The sequence below is a fragment of the Neodiprion lecontei genome, chromosome 7 (genome assembly GCF_021901455.1).
Source record: "Neodiprion lecontei isolate iyNeoLeco1 chromosome 7, iyNeoLeco1.1, whole genome shotgun sequence".
NCBI lineage: Eukaryota > Metazoa > Arthropoda > Insecta > Hymenoptera > Diprionidae > Neodiprion > Neodiprion lecontei.
In genome coordinates this window covers 3305848-3319823 of record NC_060266.1, presented here as the reverse complement: position 1 = coordinate 3319823, position 13976 = coordinate 3305848, and positions in this window count along the sequence as shown.

Sequence of the window (13976 nt, the reverse complement as noted above, 5' to 3'; positions counted from 1 at the left end):
GCGTCGAGTGCGGTAAACATAAAACACATATAAAATAATATATATTTATGTCAGATACATAAACGTATAATGCAGTGAGAAAAAACAATATGTAATTTACACGCGGTCTGCAAACACCAAGTTTAAATACGCCTGAATATATGTAACGATAATGATAATATTGATAATCATTTTGCTTACCGAAAATTTCATATTGCAGAATTAAACATAATAATTGTAATAATAACAGCATAATATTCATACCAATTATAATGATGACAATAATAATAATTTGAAAAGATCTGCAATTTAAAGAATTTTTTTAAACCAACTCTAATCGTATTTTTATACGAATGTAAACCTGTTCGGTGTTAATGCGGTACGATAGAAACCGACCACTTTGGTGTTAATTAAAGAGTTTCGAGAGAACACGGAAGGACGGGATTAATGTGCTCTTTTATACAAGCCACGACGTGACAATTGATACGAATTGAATTTTTCCGGGGTATGTTGAAGTATGGTTAGATTTATAGATGTGACGCGGGTTTTTCGTGCACGCGCATTACGTTTGAAATTCTATCGTTGTACATAGTGTTAAATTTATACTTTTTTGAATAAATTAATAAATCAAATTTTTTGTTAATTCAGCTGTGCTACTATTTATACAAGTTATATTCGTAGAATTTGGAATACAGTTCAATATATTCTAATTGATGCACGAATTTTTACAACTGTTACTTCTTTCTTTCTTTTTTTTATATCGATATGTGGCTAAAAATTTTATACTTTCTTGTGGAAATTGCCAAATACGTCGTCACTGTTTTTACATGACATGCAGTATAATAACAGATACTTGATCGATCTATCGTCGCAAAAACGGTTCTTCAACACCGTTAATCAATTTAGTCAAACATTTTACAAATCCATAAATTATCAAAGAGGCAAAGAGTACAACGAGGAGGTATAAGACAATAAAGATTAAAAAAGATAGGGTAGTTTTTCTAGATTGAAGGGCAACCCCGAGTTCGAAGGGTAATTTTCGCGTAATCATGCGACGGACGGCATCGAGACGCGCGAGTTCGTGTCGTTATATTTAAATTATATGATAAAATACTTGTGTCTATATAACCAGCCACCGAGTGAAAATTTCTTACAATTTTTGATATGTAAATTTTTTCAAATTATCCGCGTTCGTACGTAGGTCTAATTTACAAATTTCATCAATTGTTCATAAAAATTATACAAACTGTAAGACGTCGTAAAGAAATCAAAGATATTCTGTATTTGTAACACATTTGGATTAATGCCAACAAATATAACGATAATATAAAATTGCGAATTTCTTAGCTGTCGAAATTAGACCAAATCTTTTTCCTTTTTGGTTACATATTTTTAACGGCACTGAAAAATAAAAGAACTCTTACATTCCTCGTCCAATTCACATCTGCAGATAATACAGTTATGATTGTTAATAAGAAAAAAAAAAAAACAACAACAACAACAACAATCAGCATCTTTATTAATACAAAGATGCTGATAATTCGTGACGTCATTTGTGCTGCAAATTAGAGAGAATGCAGCCAGTTAATCAATTATAATATGTGCGGTACGACCATGCATGCAAACGAGGCGTGCAGGCATTTTTGCAGTATGCACGTATAAATAATTAATTGGTTTGACTTGCGTCAATGTTGAAACGACTAATTCGGACCGTCCAACGACAATGGCGTATCAAATTCCCTGATATATTCACAGTTTTTCATACATACCTAGATAAATGTGATATACGTGTCTATATTCTCAGTTTAACAACCGCTTATCGATAGACCGTGTAATAAGTCTCTGTATCAAGTTGATACAGCCAAGTTACATCAACGTGACAGTCGAGCTGTCACTGCAGTTCTATTGCCATTTGAAATAACAGATATCTACCATTATAATAGACGCGATTGGAACGCGTATAGATGTATACATATCTGTATTGCATATTTGTTATGATTTCAAATATATGTAATACACTTTTTATCTAAGCTGTGTGTATGTACGTATGTATAATTGTGTGTTGGTGATAAACGGCGGAGCTTCTTCTACCATCATCTTATAGTTTTTACGATTACAAAGGTCTGACAATGACATTAAATATTACAGTGATGTGTTTATTGTTTTTGTTGTCAATTTTGATAACAGTAATCCCAAAATCGATAACTTCAAAACTACCAAAATTTCCGAACGAATATATCACAAGGTTTTAGTTTTTGAACATACTTCGCGCAACGTTTGACAAAACTACTGATTCTGAATAATATTTCATTGCGGAACTGTGTAGTTAACTGTTTATATATTTAACAGCCGATCGTGAGAAAGATGAAGAAAGTCAACCATGGAATTAACAAATATGTGATTAACATCAAAATGTAAATAATTACCAATACACCTAATAACAGATATGATTTTTAATATTCAATCGATTTCGAATTTTTGTTAATTGTTTTGTTCGAAACTCATTACAATATTATTAGTCAGTCTATAAGTTCGAGAATTAAATAATGCGAGCCAAGAAACCTGAGATTATAATAATCTTATTTATAACTGATTTGACTAGTCAATATTTGTTCGAAATAAAGTTTACCAGAAACTAGCAAATTTATTTAGATCTATACGCGTTTGTTATATTTATTGATAAAATATTATTTTCGAATAAACAAATTACTGATAATATAGTAATAATATTTGAACGATAGAGTTTAAATTGCATAATCTACTCAAACACCCTTAATAGTTGTATAAATATTAGTTGATTGCAGAGTTACCATGCGTTCAATCAACTACAAGGAAATTCATTCGATTCAACAAATCCGAATTCAATCAGATCAGATATTTGACCGTAAAATTCGTTTGTTCGTATAAACTTATTTTTTGATCCATCAAGAAAAATAAATAATCTTTTTTCGTACTAAATAATACGTATAAGCTTTGGATTAAAATAATCATAACTTCACGAGATTAGTTACAATGAAAAAATATCAATATAAGTATAATACCAAATTTTGAAGGCAAATATTTTTCTTACACTATTTGCAGATTGAAAATTTCTTGCCGCACTAAAAGTTAGATAGCGGACTCAAAAATAAAGATAATCGAACGTTCCGAGCGACGATTTAAAGAGAATAAATTTGGCTATTTAGAAAATTCTCTACAATTTTTTTTTTGATCCTGATACATATTTTTTAGCATGGCCGTTTTTTAATCTGGTTTTTCCTTTTTATCGAATTTATGATGGATAATTGTAAGTAAAAATTTTTTTCGCGTTTACAGCTGCCAGCGGATCAGTTTGTGTCTTAAATAAGATGCTCCTGGAACTCTTTAGTTGATATTTAATACAATTTAATATATATATATGTGTGTGTGTGTGTGTGTGTATAAAAGCCGCACAATGCAAAGCGCGCGGATGAAATTGTTTGTGTAAAGCTTTTCAATTGTTTGTGAGATGAAAATATTGTCCCGGTAAACAACCGCAGGTCAGGTATACAGCGTTATACATACAATATGTATAAAATATTGATACATACGCATTATATAATAGGTACATCATTGCAGATATAACAAATTGCTCTTTCCGCACGCTTTACACTTATTATCGTATAAAAGTATAAAAACGGGGCGAATATGGCGCGAAATTTTGCTAAAATTATTGACTAGGTATATATGGGTTATTCCACGTAAAATGAGCAGACCATGTACCCTCAGTCTCTTCGATTTTAATCATTTTTTAGTATGACGAGTCTTATCGAATCAAAAGATTTACTATTTTTTCTTTCTCACGCTTTCTTAGCCACTGATGAAATTCGAAAATAAGAAATCGAAAAACCAATTCCGAAGACGTAAATTTTAGTAATCTGGAACAATTCGCACAGATTCTTTGTATGAATTGAAATGTGATTTTTAAGTTTTTAGTTTTTCAATGACGTAATCGGAGGTTCTTTTTTTCTGTTCCCCGATCTAAATAGATCATGGAATGATGAAAATAATGATTCTGCAATCTAATTAAATCAAGGCACAAAGAAAATGAAACAAAAAAAAAAAATCGACACGTAAAAATTAAATTCTTGCGGAAAAAATAGTAAATATTGAGATCCCATTATCGTGTGGTGCTTAGACAAGTTCTTTCGTTTTTTATGAATTTCATTTAAATTAAAGTAACGATTTGATTGAATCATGGCAATTGCAATTGCTTGCAATGATAGGAAGAAATTCTAGAAAATTTCAAAATTTTTTCATGATTTTTATTAAGCTTATAAATGAGAAAAAAATAATGATAAAAATGATGGAAATTTTCAGGATATGTTCCAAATATTATAAACAACGACTTTGCCAAGATTAAAATTGTTTCTTCAATTATTACTGCAGTCGTAAAAAATGAAGTAACTGATTGTAAAACTTACACGTGTGTTTTCGTAGCTTCGAGGCAAGTGACTTTACGCAGCTAAATCAAAGAGGACAAGGATGAGATCCATTTAGAGTTGGCACGGAACGCCCCATAGATATAATATAAAAATAGTTTCGATAATTTGTAATTTGCTGCAGCCAGTTGTTGGACGAACAAACGTTCATTAACTCGGATCATTATTTAAAAAATAATACAGTTCGCGTGTCGTACAAACCGTAGTATTTGGTACGTGTGTGTTTGTGCTTTTTTACCTCCTCCACACGATGCGTATTGTGAACGCTTACCTGGGACGGGATCTCTCGCCTCGTCGACGTGGGTGGCCGCCGCCCCTTCATCTCCTCTCAAACTACTCACTTAATATATACCCAAATTTGAAGATAAGTTAGTCTTGGGCTGCTGCTAAGGCAGGTAGTCCGCAACGGGCACTCAAAACACACCTTTTTACATCGCACCTTGGTTACATACATACGCGTGTAGGTTGTGGAGGTTCCAACACAAACCCGCAAACAAAGACCTGGTGTGATGCATACACTGGGAAAAATTTCATTTGTTATAGTAACTAGAAAAATTGAGTAAATCAGGTATCGTTATAAAAAAAAGAAAACTGTTCGAACATTGTTGGAATTACGAAAAACTAGGTACGCCTAACGATTTTGCGAAAACTAATTTTCATTTTTTACCTAGAACTATATTTTTAGATTGTGGTTAAAAATAAAAATAGTCAAGGACTGAGCGGTAACTGGAAATAAAAATTTCTCTCAGTGTACGAATATGCAAAGGCATCGATTTTTTCAGGTTTTTGATCAAAAACACGTAACGAGTGCCAAAAAAAAAATTATTAAAAATTTTCTGAAAAAGGAGAATGAAGGTAAATTTGTCATCTTTAAGACCCCGCTTCGAAAATTTGGATATCTCTATTTTTGACTCCGCTATCCAACTTTTAGTGCGGCAAGAAATTTCGTCCGACGAATCCAAACTTCTAACGGTCAGGGAACTCAATGGGATTGGTCTTATGTAAAAAGGAAATTCTTCGCTCAATATAACAAATAGAAATTCAGAAATTTCGATCACGATATTTTTTTCAACTTCTATTCATTATTTTCAGCAAAGAATTTCCTTTTTCTTCAAGACCTTTGTTTATCTTTATATATCTTTACAGTTATCAACAAAAAAAAAAAAATTCGGTGATTTCGCCAGATTTTTTTCTATAACATATAATGTTGGTGTACTTTTGAGGGATGAGCGCGAAAAAATTTCGACATGACAAAATCAAACACCAAACTAGTATACACATATTTGTTGGGAGTGATTTTTATTTTCAACATTTCCGAAACTTTGCCTTGCGATACTTGATCACTTCAATATTTTATTAATTCTTCTATCACCGTCCTCTAGATTGGTCCTATAAATAATAAATAAACGAAAATCTCCTCCCCGAAACACAGAATTCTATCTCAACCCTAAAACCCTTCTCGCACAAGGGACGTCAAGTTTTGAATGTAAAATACACACGCTATATGTATTATAAATACATACCTATCGTTACACACATACAACGTTCACTTTTGTGTTTACACACCGATATCTTACCAACGTGTCATTTTACTTTCCTAACAAATTAGCGAAAATTTTCTTCCGATGCCTCCTTTTTTTATTTACTTTTTTCCCCATCTCTTCGCATTCCTTGTTTGTTTTCTTCTCCCTTACTTTATTTCTATCCCCTTTTCTTTGTACAGGAGAAAAAAAAAAAGAAAAATAAAAACGGTTTCAAATTCATACAAATATATGTATACCTGATGTTTTCGATTTGACCTCTGCGACTTCGCTTACATACCTGTGTTTCAAAAATTTCTTTTTTGTTTTCTGTTTCTTATACGATTGCTTTATATTCGTTGCAATTTTAATCGGTAAGCCTCGAAACAAAGAATGTACAGATGAACATACGTAACCTGTTGCGGAAAAGAGGAATTTACTATACAAAATGTATTTAAAGTAATTATAAGTAAGTATAATGAAAATCTATAACAATAATAAACTTTAAACCGAATACCTGCATTAAGGAAAAAAAAAACCAATCGTAATACAATTAGTAGTAATATTTTTATACCGATATTTTCACCATACGTTTTCAATTCAATCGAAAACGACGAAACGAATCATCAAATAATAGAATAAGTGATAAACCACAACGATTGCTTATCGATTCTTCCGGTTATATGAAAATGAAAAATTACAACAATCATCGTTCTTATACAATAAAACCGTCAAGGTTTTGATCTCATTAAGGGGTTTAGAGACGAATAAAGATGTATAAGTGAAATTGCATATGAAAACGGAAAATGGAAAGCTTAACGAAAACTCGGTTGAGAGGGGGTTAAAATTTGAGCTAGAGAAATTCCGTCAAAATGTTTATAAACGTGCCTGAAACGGGTCGGCACCTGATTTTCGGTTCAAGTGTTGTTTTTTTTCGTTTTTTTTTTTCTCTTGCGTTTCTTTTTGCTCCAGTCTCCTTCCGTTTCCCGGCGGTTTCCTGCCCCGATTCTTCCACCTTTCCTACCGCCGTTACTCTTACACTATTCTAAAATAATCTATTATTCTACTGTAAAATTTGACTTTTCGACGCGTAGACAGTAAGGTTAAAAGTAAACAAAATTATCCCGGAAAGAGAATATTTCCGGCTACGAATTTATTTTTCAAAGCTTAAGCACCGGCACCAGCAACAGGAGCTTATTGTGACCCAGAGAAAACTGCGAAGCGAATGAATGACCTACTAATCGATTTGACGGAGGTGAGCTCGATCCTTAACCCGGATTTCATGGTTTAGCCCGTATAACAAGCCCCGTAAAATCCCGAACTCGATATTGTACCTAATCGCGTATGAGGGGATGTTTTTCTTTCGCGAAAGTCAAAGCTCGAGGTGACGTGGAAGGACACCGTCGAATTGTACCTGCAGGACACAACCACCAGGAAACCTGCTTCGGCGACGAAAATCCCAGGGCGAAAAAGGACGACGTTTGTTTTCATAGGGCGGTTAACGCAACCCTCAAAAAATCACTTGGAAATTCTATACGTATGTAGAAAAAATCGCGGGGGTTGAAGTTTCGGATTGTCGAAAAATTTCATTTCTATACTCGAAAATCGTACGAATTCTGCATCAATTGTTCTGGAGAAATAATATTCCATGATATTTCACAAATCGGTACGTAGATACCGTTTAAAAAAAAAAAATTGATCCCAACAAATTCCACAAAAAAATTCCTCGTACTAGAAATATGAATGAAGAATCAAGAAAATATTTCACAAATCAGTACAAACTATTTTTTTTTTTTTTTAAGATTCACTTTTAAAAATTGTATTCAATAATTTCTCCTACTATAAATACGAAATAACGAACGAGAAAATATTTCGACAAAATTATAAAAGGTGGGTAAAAAAAAGTTGAAATTACAATTGCTATTCGTCATCTTTCGAAGTTTAAGTTATCTATGTATACTATGTGTGATGAAGAATCGAAAGATATGGAAAAGGGAGGAAGTTGAAGGAAAAGGAAAGAAATATGACAGTCCGCAGGTAAAATGACGTGTACGTCCAAAGTCCGTGAGGATATTTAAAGGGGGTTGCAAATCTGGGAGACTCAAACTACGGCACGAAGCGAATACCACACGTGCATGACGAGAAAGCTGCCTGGACGGCATCGGACGAGATACGGCACGACGATATTCATCCGATGTTAAACGGACCCCGATCAAATTCCATACCCAATTCCAATGTCCACTCCATACTTTTTTGTCTGCCTCGTCTCTTTATCGCGGAATAAAAAAAAAAAATCTGAGACTTACAGGATTATACAATCAAGTAATGGTGAGGATAAATTCCCGTGTACCACGTTTAATTTGAACTTCCGGTTCTACCGGAAGTAAATCAATTTTCACTGTTTTACCGACAGGCCGATACTTTTTTCTTCTGATTGATTTTTCTAAAAAAACAATCGTGTTCTTCTCAATTTACATATTTATAAAAAAAAAAAATATACTTTTCTTTACTTCCGAGTTTACTTTTTACTACTTTTTCTTTCATTGGTCCGCCAAGTCTGATCAGTTGCGAATTTTTCACTCGGTCGTTTTCTAGATCACCGCTCAAGTTTGTCGGGCTGTAAATTATCGCGAGAAAACTGTTTTACCAGCCTGTTTTTCCGTCTTCTTTCTCCGAATAAAATCCTGTTCCAAATCCCCCCCCCGAAAACGAAGAAGATTCACAAGATTCTTTCAAAACTCGTGACAAATATCTTACTCTCGTATATAGTTTTGCATTATTTAACCCTGGTCACTTACACCTATGGAAACTTTCACGTTACTCAAACCCCAGCCAACTTCGGACCGTTGATTGTACGTTAAAGAGAATTTCAGGGGTCGACTGAACCCCTCGTGCCAGTGACTAAGATTAGATATATAATTGTACTCATCCAAGAATGTAAAATTCTTTTAAGTCGAAAGACAAACTTAAGTCTAAACTTAATGTGGGAACCGTATGAACTGGATTGTAAACATTTTTCAAATTGGAACCATTTGTGGGTCACCGGCTGTATTATACGTGGGTACCTTAATTATTTACTTACCTACGCATTACATTGTTAAACACTCCGCCTATTGTAAGTCTATTCAGCGCCTCTGTTTGCACATACGTAAAAATATATAGACGCGTAATTTACTCGGTACTTCGATATTCGATGAGCAAATAATTCGCGACAGCATATCTTAAAGGGTGACTAAATGTAAATTCGTTGGTTTACAATTGTCTGTATGTCTCAGGTAAGAGGCACGTAGATAAAAACATAGGGAATTCCATGCCGATGTAACCATAGTGTCTCGATCATAGTTTGTTCGGTAAATTATCTTTAAATTTTTTTATGCACTTTGAAAAATCATCGAACTTCTATTTCATCAAACTCGATTTTGATCTTAGTTTCCTTCCTTTTTTTTTTTGCGTGTTGCGGGGCAAAAAATTAATACGAAATCATTTTCGTCGTTCTAGTTAGTGTAAAATTTCATCAATAAACAATGAGCCAACTCCAAACGGAAGCGCCGTATGGGGTCAACATCCTATAGCGTATTCCTTGTGTGTGTTCATCATTAAATGCTTGTAAGTGCCCCATTATCGCTCGTTTGGTCGAAATTACTTTTCCCCGACGACAATGCGAACAAATGATTTTGAGTCATGTAGCATTATTTATATAAGTATCGTAAACATATGCATAATAAGTTACAAAATCTATCTAATGATGCGTCGTTTTGTGATCTAGATATTATTATTATAACTTCCGCCCGAATAATTGGTCGAAAAAAATGTGTCATCCGATGTGTGATAAAGAAGAAAATGTCGGCATTAAGCAACAGACGAATACAGTGTCAAAATGATGATATTGAGAAGAAAAATGTTATTGAATTTAATAAGTAAGTATCAATTGATTCAAATGATAATCTATAATAATAATTTTTTGTTTGTATAATAATAATATAATTTTCTTAAATAAATATCAAAACCTGTCTTGTGAAATAAATTCTTGTTTAAACATATCACACATTTCTTTGATCATAGTTATCACTGATTATGTCGGACGAACATCACATTGAGCCAAATATACTGTCTGGCAATTTTAATTTAAACTTTAATATTTCAGCAAGTGTGCACTGAGTAAAATTTCATTTATTACGGTAACTAGAAAAATTCAGTAGAACAGGTATCGTTAAAAAAAAACTGTTTGAATATTGTTGGAATTACGAAAAACGAGGTGAGCGTAAAGATTTTGCGCTATCGTCGATCCTTTTTCGGTTATTGCAACGCAAAATCAGTTTCTTCGGTTGACTCTACTTTTTTTAGTTAAACAAGGCTTTAGCGTCAATTTATTCTTGCACGAGCGTTAAATTTTCGCAACGGTTGCAAGAAAATATAGTGACAATGATGGTAATGAGAAAGAATAGCAACGGATACCAGACTTTCCGGTAACGGCTAGAAAACTAATTTTCATTCTATACCCAAAATTATATTTTTTCGATTTCGTTAATAAATGAAAATAGTTAACGACTGAGCGGTAAACTAAACTGAAAATTTCTCTCACAATCAGTGTAACAGGTCCGGAGCTGTTCAAGCTGGTAGTCAAGTTTATCGAACCGCAATTATCACCGGTACCAGTAGTTTTATTATTTTATTCACCGACGCAGGCATTTTCAGGCGTGAAATTTTAAACCCGCACGCAGGATTCTGCGATGCGTAATCCTCCAGGCACTTTGAAAAATCGTCGTACCAAGGACGCGTATCACAATGGTTATGTTAGATATACGTACATGTAGGCATGTAAAGTCGGGGGCTTCGACGGTTATTTAATACCATGGGCGGGTCGATTGGGCAAACACGATTCTCAGCCCCCTTCGTCCCTCGCCGTGGCCCTCCGATGGACCCCATAAGCTTTCTCGCCCTTCTTCTCTTCCGCGTCCTTCGGCAAACCTTTCAGCCTTCGACTGATCGGTCATAGCGCCGATTCACTTCACCACGCGATTCAAGTGCGAAGCAGAAACAAAAGGATGGAGGGGAAAGAAAAATTGTCGGACGTGTGGTCAGGAATGAATAAATCAATCGACTGATTTTGCCTGACGTTAATACAGTCAACATTTGAAATAATTAGGTAGAATTGATTTTTTGGTTCCGGTTACCGCTCGGTCCTCAATTATTTTCATTTCTTACCACAATCGACAAAATACAGTTCTAGGTAGAAAATGAAAATTAGTTTTCTACCTGTTACCGGAAAGTCTAGTATCCGTTGCTATTCTTTCTCATTACGATCACTGTTCCTATATTTTCTTGCTACTGTTGGGAAAATTTAACGCTCGTGCAAGAATAAATTGACGTTAAAGCCTCGTTTAACTAAAAAAGTAGAGTAAACCTCGCAAACCGATTTTACGTTGCAATTACCAAAATGGTTAGGCGTACCTCGTTTTTCGTAATTCCAACAATATTCGAACAGTTTTTTTAACGATGTCTGTTTTACTGAATATTTCTAGTTACCGTAACAAATGAAATTTTTCTCAGTGCAGTTTTGAATACGGTATTAAAGATGTCAAATATTTCAGAGCATCACTCGCGAGAATTCTGAAAATTTCACGCGTGCAACAGGATTTAAAAATAATTTACAATTCAATGATTTCTTACAATTGCAAAAATTGTTAAATATGTTTGAAGAAGATTGTTTCAGATAATTTCAGAATTTACATATATTCTCACTGCTTCAAAATATATTTCATTTTGTAATAAAATTTCAAAGCTTTTATTAAATCGGGTAAGAATTGGAGAATTCTGTGGCGATTGGCTAATCGCGACCAAAGAAAGAAGAAGAGTATTTCAAACTTTTACCCAAATAATTCGAGTATCAAAAACCTATGTAGAAAATATTATTATACCTGCAAAGTTTTCGCAAAACTTTACAACACGATTAAGACAGCTGTGGGCACATTTTTACGTCGGTTGCTTTTTTTTTCACTCACTCTCTCTCTCTCTCTCTCTCTCTCTCTCTCTAACCTCTTATTCTCTCCCTCATTCTTTTTTTCTTTCGCCGCGTGCCGTAACCTCATGATCGATTTATGACGGCGGTTTCCTTTTGTATGCACGCGTTTGCTAAGCCCGGTATATCCTAGCACTTTGCAACCCGCAATATCCGACCGCCAAACCCCCGAGAAACCGTAAAATATAGTTTTATGTATATGTAATATACAATATAAAAAATCGGCGGTGTTGGAAAGAATTTTCGAACTCTGCAAGGAAAAAATATTTTTCATCGATTTGCGCGGTGGATAAAAAACTACGAGAAGAAGTCATCCCCAATTTTTATACGCCCTTGAAATTTTTGAGAGGTGCAAATAGTATTTATTGTAAATTATTTGCCGATTGGTTCTGTACGTCTTAATTATCGTTACTGTTACGTGTGTAAGAAGAAAAAAAATTAAACGATCGTCAATTTGAAAATTACACAATTTTCAACGACGCCAAGAGTTCGGATTTTGTTGATCGCGAGGAAAGATTTTGGGTGTACAAATTTATTTTCACATCTCCTGACGAAAATTACCGAATAAATTTCACCCACTATTTATAAAAGTCCTCGTTATAAGAGAAAAATATCTCGATAAAATGATCATATAAAACGCGTAACTATTCCAAAGTGTTACTTTTTTTGATTTTTTGCTTATAAGCATTTGTACAGTATGATGGTTGAGGGGAAAAAGAAAAAAAAAAAAAACAACAACAGTTCCTAATGGTTTCTAATCTCGGGAAAATTATATACGTAGATATGTATAAAATACGACGTTAGCTGCTATGCAATAATTATAGGACGAAATCGCAATATTTTTTCAACTGAAGAGACGAAACAAAAAAAAAAAAAAGAGGGGTTTGGGGGTAAAGGGGGAAAGGGAGGTTTGTGTATCCACGACGGATTCTCTCGTTGCCATTTCCTGTAGAGATATTTTTCTTGGTTATCGAGCTCTGTTTTTCCCCCATCCTCCAATCTCGTTACAACCTGCATCTATATATTGCATGTACATATGCGTGTATATATATACATATATATACGTGTGTATATCTGGCAGCATCTCACGGAGATTGGAAGGAACTCCTATCCGGGATAAGTCTGACCTAGGCTAGACTCATAGTACTCGGATATATGAACGTGTACGTCCGTGAGTGAGCGTCGAGAACATCGTCAATTTACGTTAAATAACAACGGACGATGCTGAGAGTCACTCGAGTTACTCGAGAGTTAATTGTAACAGTGAAATTATCGCAATAGTGTAACAGATGCACCGAGAAAAATTTCATTTGTTACGGTAGGTGGAAAAATTGAGTAAAACAGTTATGGTTGAAAAAAAATTGTTTGAATATTGTTGGTATTACGAAAAACGAGGTACGCGTAAACATTTTGCGCTGTCGTCGATTCTTTTTTGGTTATTGCAAGGCAAAATCAGTTTCTGAGGTTTACTCTACTTTTTTTAATTAAACAAGGCTTTAACGTCAATTTATTCTTGCGCGAGCGTTAAATTTTCGCAACGGTTGCAAGAAAATATAGCAACAGCGATCGTAATGAGAAAGAATAGCAACGGATACTAGACTTTTCGGTAACGGCTGGAAAACTAACTTTCATTTTCTACCTAGAACTGTATTTTTCGATTGTGGTAAAAAATGAAAATAGTTAAGGACTGCGCGGTAACCGGCATTAAGAATTTCTCTCAATGTGCGTACAGTAGTGGGGAAAAAAATTAACTACTGTTTTGAAAAATGATATGAAATCTTATCAACACTAGTTACGTTGAGGTTTTTAATTTTGTAACACCTTTGGCTTGATACACATGTCAGAAATGTATTGATTTCGATCGAAAGTCACTTTTTATAATTTTAAGGCGTCTGCGGTTTCGCGATATTAAGAATCCGAAAATACGTTTTTAGAAAAATTTGGGTCTGTCCGACAAACTTACGCGATGATGTCGTAAACGGCTGGATAAAAAAATCC